This window comes from Apis dorsata, unplaced genomic scaffold (genome assembly GCF_000469605.1).
Source record: "Apis dorsata unplaced genomic scaffold, Apis dorsata 1.3 scaffold_263, whole genome shotgun sequence".
NCBI classification, from domain to species: Eukaryota; Metazoa; Arthropoda; class Insecta; order Hymenoptera; family Apidae; genus Apis; species Apis dorsata.
The window spans coordinates 464,468-476,542 of record NW_006263541.1 but is presented as its reverse complement, the minus strand read 5'-3'; the positions used below and the strand labels follow the sequence as shown (position 1 = coordinate 476,542).

Below are 12,075 nucleotides of genomic sequence, written 5' to 3'. Positions count from 1 at the left end.
TTTTTTTTTTTTCGTCTTATTCGTTTATTCGTATATAGTTGTACGTATACGTATATTCGGTGTCTCTCGCGTATATAACGTAGAATTACGAGGGATAAAACGTTCGTTTTATCCCGACTTGGCAACGCTTTTCAATTTCGAAACGGTTCGCTAAATTCCTACGAAGTTTGAACCCCGGTTTGCGAGGGGATGGGAGATTTTATTTTTCGTCCGTTTTTATCCCCCTCGAAAAACGTGTCCCGTCCACGGAAATATATAGTTTCCCGCGTGATATTATATGTATATAATAAATAACGAGAGGTTTGGCAAAAATTGTTGGGGAAAATTTCGCGTCCGCGAAGAGAATTCGGTCGCGCTCAAATCCATCCGAGCTAAACTGATTTATTCAAGCTTGTGCCGACGTCCCCGTTGCATATTCCATTCGAATGCATATTTAACCACGAATTCGCATCACCCATCGCCACACGTTGGTGTCTACACAACACGAGGCGGTAGACACGAGAAGCAGGGGAGGGAGGACCAGGAAGAACATCCGTCAAGAAACCTCCGGAAACCGAGGCGAATCGAACGCTACGTAGGGGGAGAGGGGAGAAATTTCAAGGTGGAGAATCACTTACTGCCGTTCAAGTCGTGGTTCACGGCTTACGTAATGGTACCTGGCAATCAATTATCCTTGAAAACAGTTCCCCCCTTGAGAAGTATTAAGTTGTCGTCCCAAAGAAAAAAAAAAAAAGAAAAAAATCCCTTTCCAAAGTCTTTTTCTTACCACTTACTTACGATTTACTTTACTTTATTTTCCCAAAAATATTCGACAATAATCTCGATCAACTTGCAATTTCCTAAATTTCTTTTAATTAAGATTGCGAGATTACAACAAATATACGACGCGCGTATTTCTCGAAACGTTTGAATCATCGAAATTTCTTTTTGGGATATCAATTTCGAAACGGGGGCGCGATAACGCGGGTTAATTGGATGCAACGAAATTAGATTTGATCCGACAAAATGAAACGCATGTTGTACGGGGAAGGAAGGGAAGATATTTTTTCCTATTAGCGCATATTCGTTTTAAATCTCTCTCTTTACCGCGGCGCGACGGAGATTTTAATTTAATTTAATTCTAATCCATTTCCCGCGAAATTCGTGGTATAAAACGAGGATAATAAATTCGTTCAACTCGAACGAATTGCGCGTTTCGTTCTAATCCTGCCCTTCTTGTGGCAAGGGTTTCGTTCGTCACTGGATTTAGATCATCTACCCGGGAAGAAATTTCGTTTCCGTGATAGACGATTAAATTGGAAAACGTGGCAGCGTAATACGAAGGAGTAGTAAACTTGACTCGTGATTACTTATTTAGTTTTGGTGGAATGATATTGTATGAACGTATCGAGAGAGAGAGAAAGAGAGAAAGAAATGCACAAGCGCATTCGCATTCGTAATCATATTACGATAATTATATTATGTTAAGATATAGATCTGTTCATACAATTGACGTTCGTTCGATTTCGTTCAATCGACAGGAGTTTAGAATTTAGATTAGTTTTGCGAGCGTAATAAAATCTTTCGATTAGATTTAATTTTTTAGTAGATTATTTTATATATAGGGTATTCTCGAAATCGTGGTAATTCGATTCCTACGTGCAAAAATAAGTGGAAAGGAAGAACAATATTTTTTTTTTGTTTATTTTTTTCGTTATATCGATTTTATTCCATACTTTTTATTTATCCCCGTATGCAAGGCGTTTAATTAGAGAATTAGCCAATTTTTCACTTTTGTATTGTCAAAGAAATTTATAAACGCGATTTATTTCGTTCTAACGAAATATTATTCTTATTCTCTTTTATTTTTAGTATGTAGAAATTAATTGGCCGTTTGATTTTCACGATATCCTCGTATATGCTCGACAGTAGTTATAAAATTTCCGCTGTAATATATCCTTGCCGTCTTTCGAATCGTAATTTCCATTAACTAGATGGCCCTGTTGAAATCCTTCTTGAAATCTCGATAAACTCGCGGCGAAGCAAAAGTTCTTCCGACAAATGAAGAAAACTCGTTTTCCAATCGATCCTCCTTTCTCCTTTCTCATCGAGGAATCGTACGAAAGGAATTACATTATCGAAATTTTGGATAGAAATTTCTCTCTCTCTCTCTTTTTCTTTCTTTTATTTTTCCTTAGCTTAGCTTTTATACGTTGAATTCCCAAAAGAGAGAGAGAGAGGAGGGGCATTATCTAGATATTTTGCAAGATAGACCGTTATTTTCACCTGACGCATGCGAAATACAAAGAGGGTTCACGAACACGTATAAAACTTCGTTTCATCGTTTCAACCCCTTTGAACCGTGGCGGAATACAAAGAGGTATTTCGTGAGGCGTAATACAAACAATCCAAAATTCAAAGCTATCTCCCTCGCGGGCTATTTCCCCTTTCGTTTTTTTATTGGAATATTTAGAAGCCTATAAAGCTCAGTTTCTATCCACTTGGAGAAACTAACGCGGTCGTAGGGGCTGTACGAATTGAATCCCATGGAGAAATTAAATCGCTCGTGGGAAATGGATACGTGATTCTGCAAAAGTAAACCGGATCCTTGACTTTTATCGTTTATCTTCTCGTTTCTTTTTATTCCAATTATCAAAAATTTCCCTACCAAAGAGGTGCAATATCTTAGTTTCGCGATGTCGTATGGATACGACGATGTGGACGAGATATTAATATATAGAATATTAATCTGTAAAAAATATAAAATTAATAATTGTGATAATAAAAATATATGCGATGCGTGTCTCATCTACATCGTCGTACCAACAAAAATTATTTGAACAATATACTTACTGACAAGCGTAAATACTTTTCTTTTTTTTATCTCTACTCGTCCTTCACGCAGATTCAGAAAGAAACTAATCGTTTATTGATGTTATCCTATTTTCTCATTATTCCAATTTATTCGTCTCAGAGAATGAGAGGTATAAATAAATTTGCAAATTTAATTCGTTCCTCAACCATTGTCAGTGAGTGTATCTAATATATCGTATCATTGACGACGTCATAGAACCGAGATATCTCTTGCGTAGAATATATTCCTCTTTCCATTTTTCTCGTGGAAATCGGTGGAAAATTATTTTCGAATTTTCCTGTCATCGAAGAAGATACACGAACACGTGGAAAATCTCTCGCGAGACGAAAGCAAATTTTGTCTCGGAAGTTTTCTCATTTTCTCTTTCTGAAGGTCTAAAACAGAATACTCGTATTTTTCTTCTTCTTCTTCTTCTTCTTCTACAATTCTTATTCCCCTCGACATATCGATCCCTCTCGATTTTCCTATACAACAGTCGATTCTTCGAACCTTTCGTTTGATTTGACCGGAACAAGCTCGTTTCCTTCTCTTCCTAACGTTTCCACCTATATATATATACAACGATACATCGTGCACACCTGATATAAATTAGTTTCGAGGGGTCGATGCTCACGAGTATCACTTTTGCCGCCTACATCATATCGTGACTTTATACAGCGAAACGAGGCCAGACACCTCGACGACGTTTAATCGCGAACGTCGAGCGGAAAATTAAGACTCGATCATTGTCTATTTTCGCGAGGATAACGTAACACGATTTTGTTTAGATATAAGATATTCTAACATACAATAATAACATAAAATAATTTCGAATAGCTAAGAATCGTATGCAAAATTCTAAGGATAGTCAATTTTCGAATCTTTCTATCGAAAAAAAGAAATTCTCGAATCTTGGATAAGTATCTTGAAAAAATACTTATCGAGGGTATCGAGAACGAAGAGAAATAGTTACAATTTTTTATTACACGTTCAAACTCCGAGTTTTTCATCGACTATATTACTGTATAATCGAAAGAATTATTATATGTTAATTTTCAAAGTTTTTAAAAGCGGTGGAGGATAATTTAATTTCCTGTTTGACAAGTGACACGGCCGTCCCGCGTTTGTTTCTCCTGTCAACTGTTTCGCTCGAAGTTTTAACGGATAATATTGACCGGTTTAAGGTCTCTGCGCAACATCGTGCAATTAAGTCGGAAGATAATTGATCGCGACTATTGATGCAGCTATGAAAAGTGCAGCTGTGTATATCTTCCTTTTTCCGTCGGACGGTGGAAAAAGAAACGCGTTAAGTTTCGATTTGAAGATGTTGAGGTTCCATTTCAATCAACTCCTAAGTAAATTGGAGGGAATTCGTGTATTAGGTTCACTTTATTTTTATTCTCGATGTTGCGAGGAGGGAAGAAAAATATATTGAAAAATATATAGTCGTGTTTGAGAAGTTTTTTTATTTTTTAAAGTTTTGGCGAATTTTTCAAATTCCGGGGCTGCACTCCATTCCCAATGAATGCGTGAGGAATTTTTTTCATTAATTATTTTTACTTATCCGGAAAGATTTTCAAGGAAAATAATTTTTCTCCATCTTCGAACATTGTTCCGGAAAAAAACTTCTCGAATACTTACTCTATTAAAGAGAATTCATTCAAGTTCTTATTAGGAAAATTTGGCGAAGATTTGGTGAAGATGGAGTGGAGATCTCAACACTAAATCTTCTGAACTGTTTTAATAATTGTCTCTAATTTGTCCAATTATCTCAAATCATTTATTATAACTATTATAATTATTCAAACAAAAAGTTCTTCACGATTCGTATCGCGAAAATGTCGATCAAAATTTTTTCTCGTAATTCAAATAATTATAAATAGATATTGTCGTTCGTTTTATACAAATGTTAAAAGACCTAGATCTATCGAATTGTTGGATGAAAAAAGTTTTTTATTTTAGCTCGTCCATAAAATGGATATCCTCTTGCGGCAAGGTCGCCCTCCCTTTCATCATCCGCCTCTCGAATTAAAAGTGAATACTGCCTCCAAGGGGGAAACGTGATCACCGTTCTCGAGGACGGGAATGTTAACATAGGATGGGATCAAACGATGGATAGTCAAGCTTGGAAATTCGCTTTCGGTCACGCAGCCGCGTAATCGGATTGGCCACAGTGTCGATCTTCGTTCGAGGATCTCTGTGCACGATCGCAGAGCATTCATCAGCTCTATGGAAATGTACGGACGTGACGCTAAGGGGAACCGACTTTAAAGGGAAAAATTTCCAAAATTTCTCTTCCCTCCCTCTTCCCTCCCTATAGTTTTATTTTAACTGTTATTCGTGCGACGCTTTGCCGTGACTGGAATAATCAAACGGGTTAAAACAGGCGAATTTCACCCACCATCGCCTTTTCGACGAGTTAGAATTGGCGGCCATCTTTAAACGCGCACTTTGAAACTGGATGAGAGTAGATCGACGATATAAAAGGCTCGTTATACCGTCGAAATCGTCCTCTTTGCTCATCGTATCGTTGAAACGTTTCCTTTTCTTTTTTTTTTCTTTTTCTTTTTTTTAAAGAGAGGGGGAAAGGGGAAACCGTATAACTCTTGGCGAATTTCTAGAGAAGCTTTCAAACTCGTCCTTGCAACGATGTGCAAGACACGTGTAAGACCTTGCGAGAATATATAACACGGCGCTCTCTTTGGAATTATTTGAGATTAGGTTTACGTGTTTTTATAGTTACAAACGAAATTCTAAATTTATTATTAATTTAAATTGTTCGTAAATGAATCGCAAAACGGATATTTCGAGTACCCAATAGTAGGTTGCATAGGTTATTGGGCAGTAATTGAAAAAATTAATTAATTAAAAACGTCGGATAAAGTTACTTAAAGCTAAATAATTTGATTAAAACGCTCGGGTAACGAATTCACTCGTAATTACATAATCGATCCTTGTTCGTAACAACCACGGTTTACGGTCTAATTAACCGCAATTATTCGAAGGATAAATTAATCAAGTAACTTTATTCCCAAAATTTAAATTGAAATCCCATCTCGATTCGTTCCATTGTCGATCCAGAACGCGTGACGAGAAAATAATAGTACCTTCTCTTGGCTGAACGATCCTCTGAACGCGTGAATATCGGAAAGAACGAAACTGACGTGTGTGCATATATATATATATAGATTTACCTCTTGGACCTTATCTTTGTCAAGTAATACCCCCTTTGAAGATTCAACCGAGGATCTTGCACTAATATCAAGGATCGAGAGGAACTTATTCCGCTTGCACGCGAGATTCCTTTCACGATCGACTCTCCAGGAATCTTCTCGCTGTGCGGCGCATATGAAACTCGAATGTTGGGCGAAGAAAATATTAAAATATACGCCACTTCGGTATAAAATTTCGCGTATATCAAAGGAGTTTCTAATATTTGCCAATCGGATCTATCTCGTGGTTTTCATTTCGGATTATCCTCTACGTGCCCTTTCCATCCTTTCCTCAAAAGTCGGAAGAAACGTGTTCTATTCCAGAGAAAACAAGAAGACCACGACGAATATTATTTTTTTTTTTTTTCTATCGGAGAAAAATTCGTCGCGACAAGAAACGAGAGTGAAGGGAGAGAGGATGTGTATTAAGAATCGTCCCGCGTCCTGTGCATCGTTAACCTCGCCGTTGAAGCACTCGTCGAGGAATGGTCGAAAGGTCAGAGGGCGGAGCGGTAATTGATCCTTTTGGAAACCGCGAGGACGAGTGGCAGAGTTTCCGGTTTACCCTATGTTTCGCGCGTTCGATGAGCCTTGAATCGATGATTTAACGAAATGGGCATCGTCAGGATTGGGATTTTTTTATCTCACAAGAAACGAGCGAAGACGATAAGAATTATCATATTTTTCCCTCTCTCGTTTATTCCTCGATGGAATAAATTCAATTAAATTCGTTAAACGTTGCTTCTTCGATGATCATTGTTTCACATTCAATTTATCCATACACGAGGAAGATGTATCTCCTTGTAACTCGTTTTAAATCCTACGACCTATGTCCTCCTCCTCGGTAATAGGATTTTCTCGTTAAAGTAAACGTTTCCACTCTTCTTCCTCCTTTTCTTTTTCTCCTTTTTTTCGTCAATCAGATTCGTTCCGTTTCCATCTTCTTCTCGACACGCGCGTGTCTTCTTTCGAATGTCAACACGATAATGGTATCGTTTTTCTTCTAGTTGATCGAGGCCACGATGCCCAAATGTCTCTCGAATTGTCTCGTACTCAATCGAAGCTGTAGTAATAATTCCTCCTAGACGATCGTTGTCGTAACGATATTGTAAACGATAAAAATGCAGGCGATAGCGCGATTGGATTAAATACGATAATGGCGCAATAAACGTGGCACCTTTTAAAAATAAAAAACGACGACATTTTCTCGTCGAATTCGATGATTCCTTCTTCCGATCGACGTTTTATTTCCTCGAGGATTATCCTTGGTGACGATAGATCTTTGCACGATTTGGACGGTGTGGTAGATCGCGTGTTGTGTTGCCTCTTCGACAATGGAGAATCGTTTCCTTTTACATCTTCGTTTCGATTCGTACGTATTATTTGCTCCCTCCCTCCCTTCTCCCCCTCCTGAGGCCGAAATCCAATTCTTGGCTTCCTTTCTTGCGGAGTTCAATTCGTAGTAAAGGATCGAGGGAACGTCGAATTTCTTTTACCGCGGTTCTCTTCTTCCTTTTTTAACTCTTTCTCGAAGAACAATATCGCTACAAAGAGATTATCCGAATTCCATGATGGACGAGATATTTCGTTATACGAGTTTTTTATTGCATTCCCAATCACGTTTCGCGTAATAAAATAATATAAACGATGTCACAGAATAGTTTTTAATAATCGTATAATCCCTCGTCTAATTGCATTATTTTAATGCAACTTTGTCGAATCTTTCGAAAATACGATACGTTTTGCGCAATAATTATTTCTTCTTCTTCCTTTTTTCCCCAAGTTCTCATATACCTCATCCTTTATATATAGAATAGAATTTGAATTTTTGATACACGAATTAGATCTAAAATTTCGATATCCTATAAAAGAATGCAATAACGTATCCAATCCATGGCAAACAACAAAAATTGCAAACGCGCAAGATATATATCCGTAATAACATGTAAATCGACGTGGAGGTATCTCTATAACATCTGTATCTACGACATCGTGGAGCCAAGATATCTCCCGTCCTTGGTAGCGAAAGGGTTAATCCTAACAACGCATAGGGATCGTAACCTCTCTCTCTCTCTCTCTCTCTCTCTCTCTCTCTGGTCGATCGATACCGAGGAAATAACAGAAATTATCGTTTCAGCTTTGCTTTTATCGAAGCGAGATCGGAGGGAAGGAAAAGTAATCGCGGTGCAAAAACATTCCCTCGAATCCAATCCTCGGGATCGAATTGTTCCCAGAAAACGTGCGCCAACGGATCCCAAGAAAGAAATCGCGAGATCAGAGATACGACTCGTTTCGTTTCAATCGCGATCGAACGCGTCCCTTTAATTGACATTCGCTTCGTCGAATATGATCCACCCCCTTCCCCGTGTCGTTGATTAAACCGATTCACGCGACGATGTACATATATGGATGCACAGAGATCTTCGTAGAAATTTGTGCAAAAATTCAATAGATCAATGGTGAATTATAACGTAGATTATAATAGGTGGAGGAGGGTGGAGGAAGATAAATTCTTAAGTTTTTAATTTTTCTATTGATTAGATTTCTTGTTCTTATTCTTCTTGCAAAGGTAGAAAATGATTGTGCTATGATCTATTATAGTACACGTGCGAATTTTCATTCAAAATGGGATTTTTCAAAATTTGTTCAAGATAGATAATACAGCGCGAAGATTTTTATGATTTGTATTCGTACGAAATATCACAAAGTTCGAAAAATCTGATCCATCTGATTTCTCTTTTCTTTTTTTTTTTTTATTGTGGACATCGAAAAGCAAGAATTCAACGACTACTTTTTTATGGGCGTATGCCTTATCGCGTCCTTGCATTTGCATTAGCTTGATTAAGGTAGCGGAAATAATCAGTGGAATTGTGGTATAATTTCACTTGAATTAATAACAAACAATCGTTTCACGTGTAGTCGTTCTTTTTCTTTTTTGTATGATCGAATTCGTGAACGAATTTCACGAAATGGAATATCTTAGGAGGCTGCGTTAAGAAAAGAGAAGGCTTGATATCAGTCTCTTCTCGAAGATATACATGGTGTATCCATGGTTGTATCCGGATCGATAACGCTAGACGCCTTGCGCTTTCACCGGACAGAGATAGATAAAGAAAGAAAAAACCCTTTTCTCTTTCTTCCTCGACAAGCGCCTCCTCAGCTTGAAAAAAAAATTGACTATTTATTAAGTCCAACTTTACAATGAAATCCCTGTTGAATTATTCACATTGACCGATAAAGGAATATGCATGTATATATCCCTTTTGAAATCCCGCTTCGCTCGATATCTCCTCCCCCCTCGACCGGATATCAATTTTTCCAACCATCGAGCTTAATTTTCGCCTCTCCTTTTCTTAAAAACGCGGGATCGGTCAGAAATCGTACAGCAACAGGCTCGCAATTCGCCACCTGTTTTAACACGTATATCGATACATACGTGTACTGTCGTATGCGTTTCGAGGCGAAATTTGCATGCAACGTGATGGATACACGTGAAAAGGCGTGTACGGGTTCCGGGGTAAAAGGATTGATTCTAGGTTTAATATTCATGGGACTGGTTTATTGAGAAAAGAAATTGCACGAATTTCACAACAGTGAATTTCAAAACAGAGAGAGAAAAAAAGGAAAGGGAAAAGAATTAATTACACGCGACACATTTCTTTTTTTTCGTATCGAAAGGCAAAGTCCTCGAGTTTTCATCGAGTCTACCGAAGGCTACCGAAGTCGAAGGATTAGGCTCGCGTGGCTGGTAACCGTTTACCATCCCATCCAAGGTTCTCTTCCACTCTCTCTCTCTCTCTCTCTCTCTCTTCCCCACCAAAATCTTCGTCCGGATTTTAATTACGTATTCATACGCGAAAACAACTCTCTCGCTCTCTCTCTCTCTCTCGCTCTATCCTAATTTCTCAAATAAATATTCGGTTTCGAGAAATATACTATTCTTTATATATACTTCTTTTTTTAAATAAAATGTAATAAGGAACGCTACAACAACGCGTTACGCAACCAAGGGGGATCGAAGCGGATTTCCATCGGAATTGCGATTACATGCGATGATCGATAACTGTAAAGCGGTCGGTGGGGAGGAAGGAAGCAAGGTCTCGTCTCTTTAATTAAACTCGTGATTAACCTTCGTCACTTTTGCATCGGGGAATGTTGAGGGAACTTTGAGGCCGCGTTACTCGCGCTTTAAGAGGGCCTTCCGCGTGCAGGGCGACCGTTGTAGGCGTTGCTCGGCCTAAAGTGCATTCCACCTGTTGCTAGGCCTACATCGCGCGATCTTTCGCATTTTCCACGCCCTATCAACGGCATCCTTGCCGTTCCTACTCGAATCCGCGTGCTTTATTTCCGCTTTTACTTTTTCAAAGAGATCGAGTTATCCCCGATTAAACTTTTCGTCCCTCAGCGTTTTCATGGATGGAAAGGGGAGAAATTAATTCTGTGATTAACGCAGGTGTCATAAAAGTATGAACGAATTTTTCTTTTTTTTTTTCCCTCCCTTCTTTTAAATAGAAATATATGTTGTATCTCGTGAAGAAAGAAACGATTGACTAATAATATCGTTGAAAGGGGCGATAAATTTTTGATTTTCTTTTTTTCAAATCCCAAGAAGAAACTAAGTTTCGAGCTCGTGCCAGTTTCAACCACTCGAACGGTTACGAATTCATGGACTCGGGAAATGTCCATCTCCTCTTTGAGTTCCGTGCACCGACTCGTTTGAAGAAGTTGAATAAACGTGATATTGAAACATCGCTCGCGGGGATCCTTGCCACCCTCCGGCTACTAAGGAAAAATTTAGGCTTCTTTAAGGAAAAATACAGCAAGGGAGATTAGGTTCGAGGCGACTCTTGTATCGCGACAGAAACAAACACGAGTCGTAACAGAATTCGTATACACTCATCGTGTGCACTTTCCAAAAGAGATTCGATCGAGAAACGAAACGAAGACGTAATTGGAAAGACGTAATTCAATGCAAGTGTTCGAAGAAAGAAAGAAAGAAAGAAAGAAAGAGAGAGAGTGGAAAAGGATCATTAAGCGCTTTAATTGCTCAGTCATTGATCGAAGATGCTTGCTCTGGAATGCAGCACTTTCGTTTCTTTTTTTCAATTTCTCTCGAGAATAGGAACAAAGAAGGATTCAACGAAATTCTCTTGGCAAATTTTTCCTTCCTCCCTAAGTAGCTTTCGCCTATTTTTTAAAGGAAGACGATCGTCGTCAAAGCACGAAACACGAACGTCACACTTTGTCTCGCCTTATTCCAAATTGGAAAGCTGTTGGAGCAAAAGCTACACGCGGCTTAATCTACTTCTCCACCCCCCTCCCCCTCTCCTTCCACGTATTTGTAATGAAGTTTCATCGAGTTATCAAGCCACTATGGCAAGAAATCCACGGGCGCGGAACGGTTGCCAGGGGAACGAGTAGCACGTGTCGTCTACGTGATCGCGTTCGATTATAAGAAATTTTCTTCTCAGCCGCACGCGTGGGCTGTTTCTCCCCCCTTCCCCCTCGAGAAAACTTTCTTACTTTCGCCCATTTCTCCATTTATAATAAACTATAACTCTCTCGAAATTCTCTTCTCTCGACGGAAACTTTTCTTTCGACGGATGAAAATTAATAGAAAAAGGGATCACGAGTCGATGATTCGAAATTCCATTTCCATTTGAAAAGGTGTTCAACGAGGAAGAAATAACGATTGAAATAACGCAGGGCGATTAAATGGCAATGACAAAATCCTCTCCCTAGCCAAGGAAGAACTTGGAAAAGAGAGAAAGAATATCGACGTTTCGTAACATTCTCTCAATTCGTTAGGATCCCAATTGGATTGAGAAGGGACAATCTGTTACGAAATGTCGAGCATGATGTTTCAAGGTGGCGAGGGATTAGCGCGTTACGCAAGATGGGATACGTCGATATTGTCCAATGACGGGGATGAGTCGTGAAAGTATAAGGTGGGAATCCCGATTTTAACAAGTGGCGACCTTTGACTCGATTCTTCGGGTCAATAACGTTATGAGAGGCGATGCGATAACG

The 12,075-nt window shown here is 38.9% G+C and overlaps 1 protein-coding gene across 4 annotated transcripts in view; it reads left to right on the top strand.

The window, feature by feature from the left end:
• Positions 1–12,075, top strand: part of LOC102676514 (neo-calmodulin-like) — a 56,974-nt gene that overhangs the window by 782 nt on the left and 44,117 nt on the right. The window lies entirely within an intron of this gene.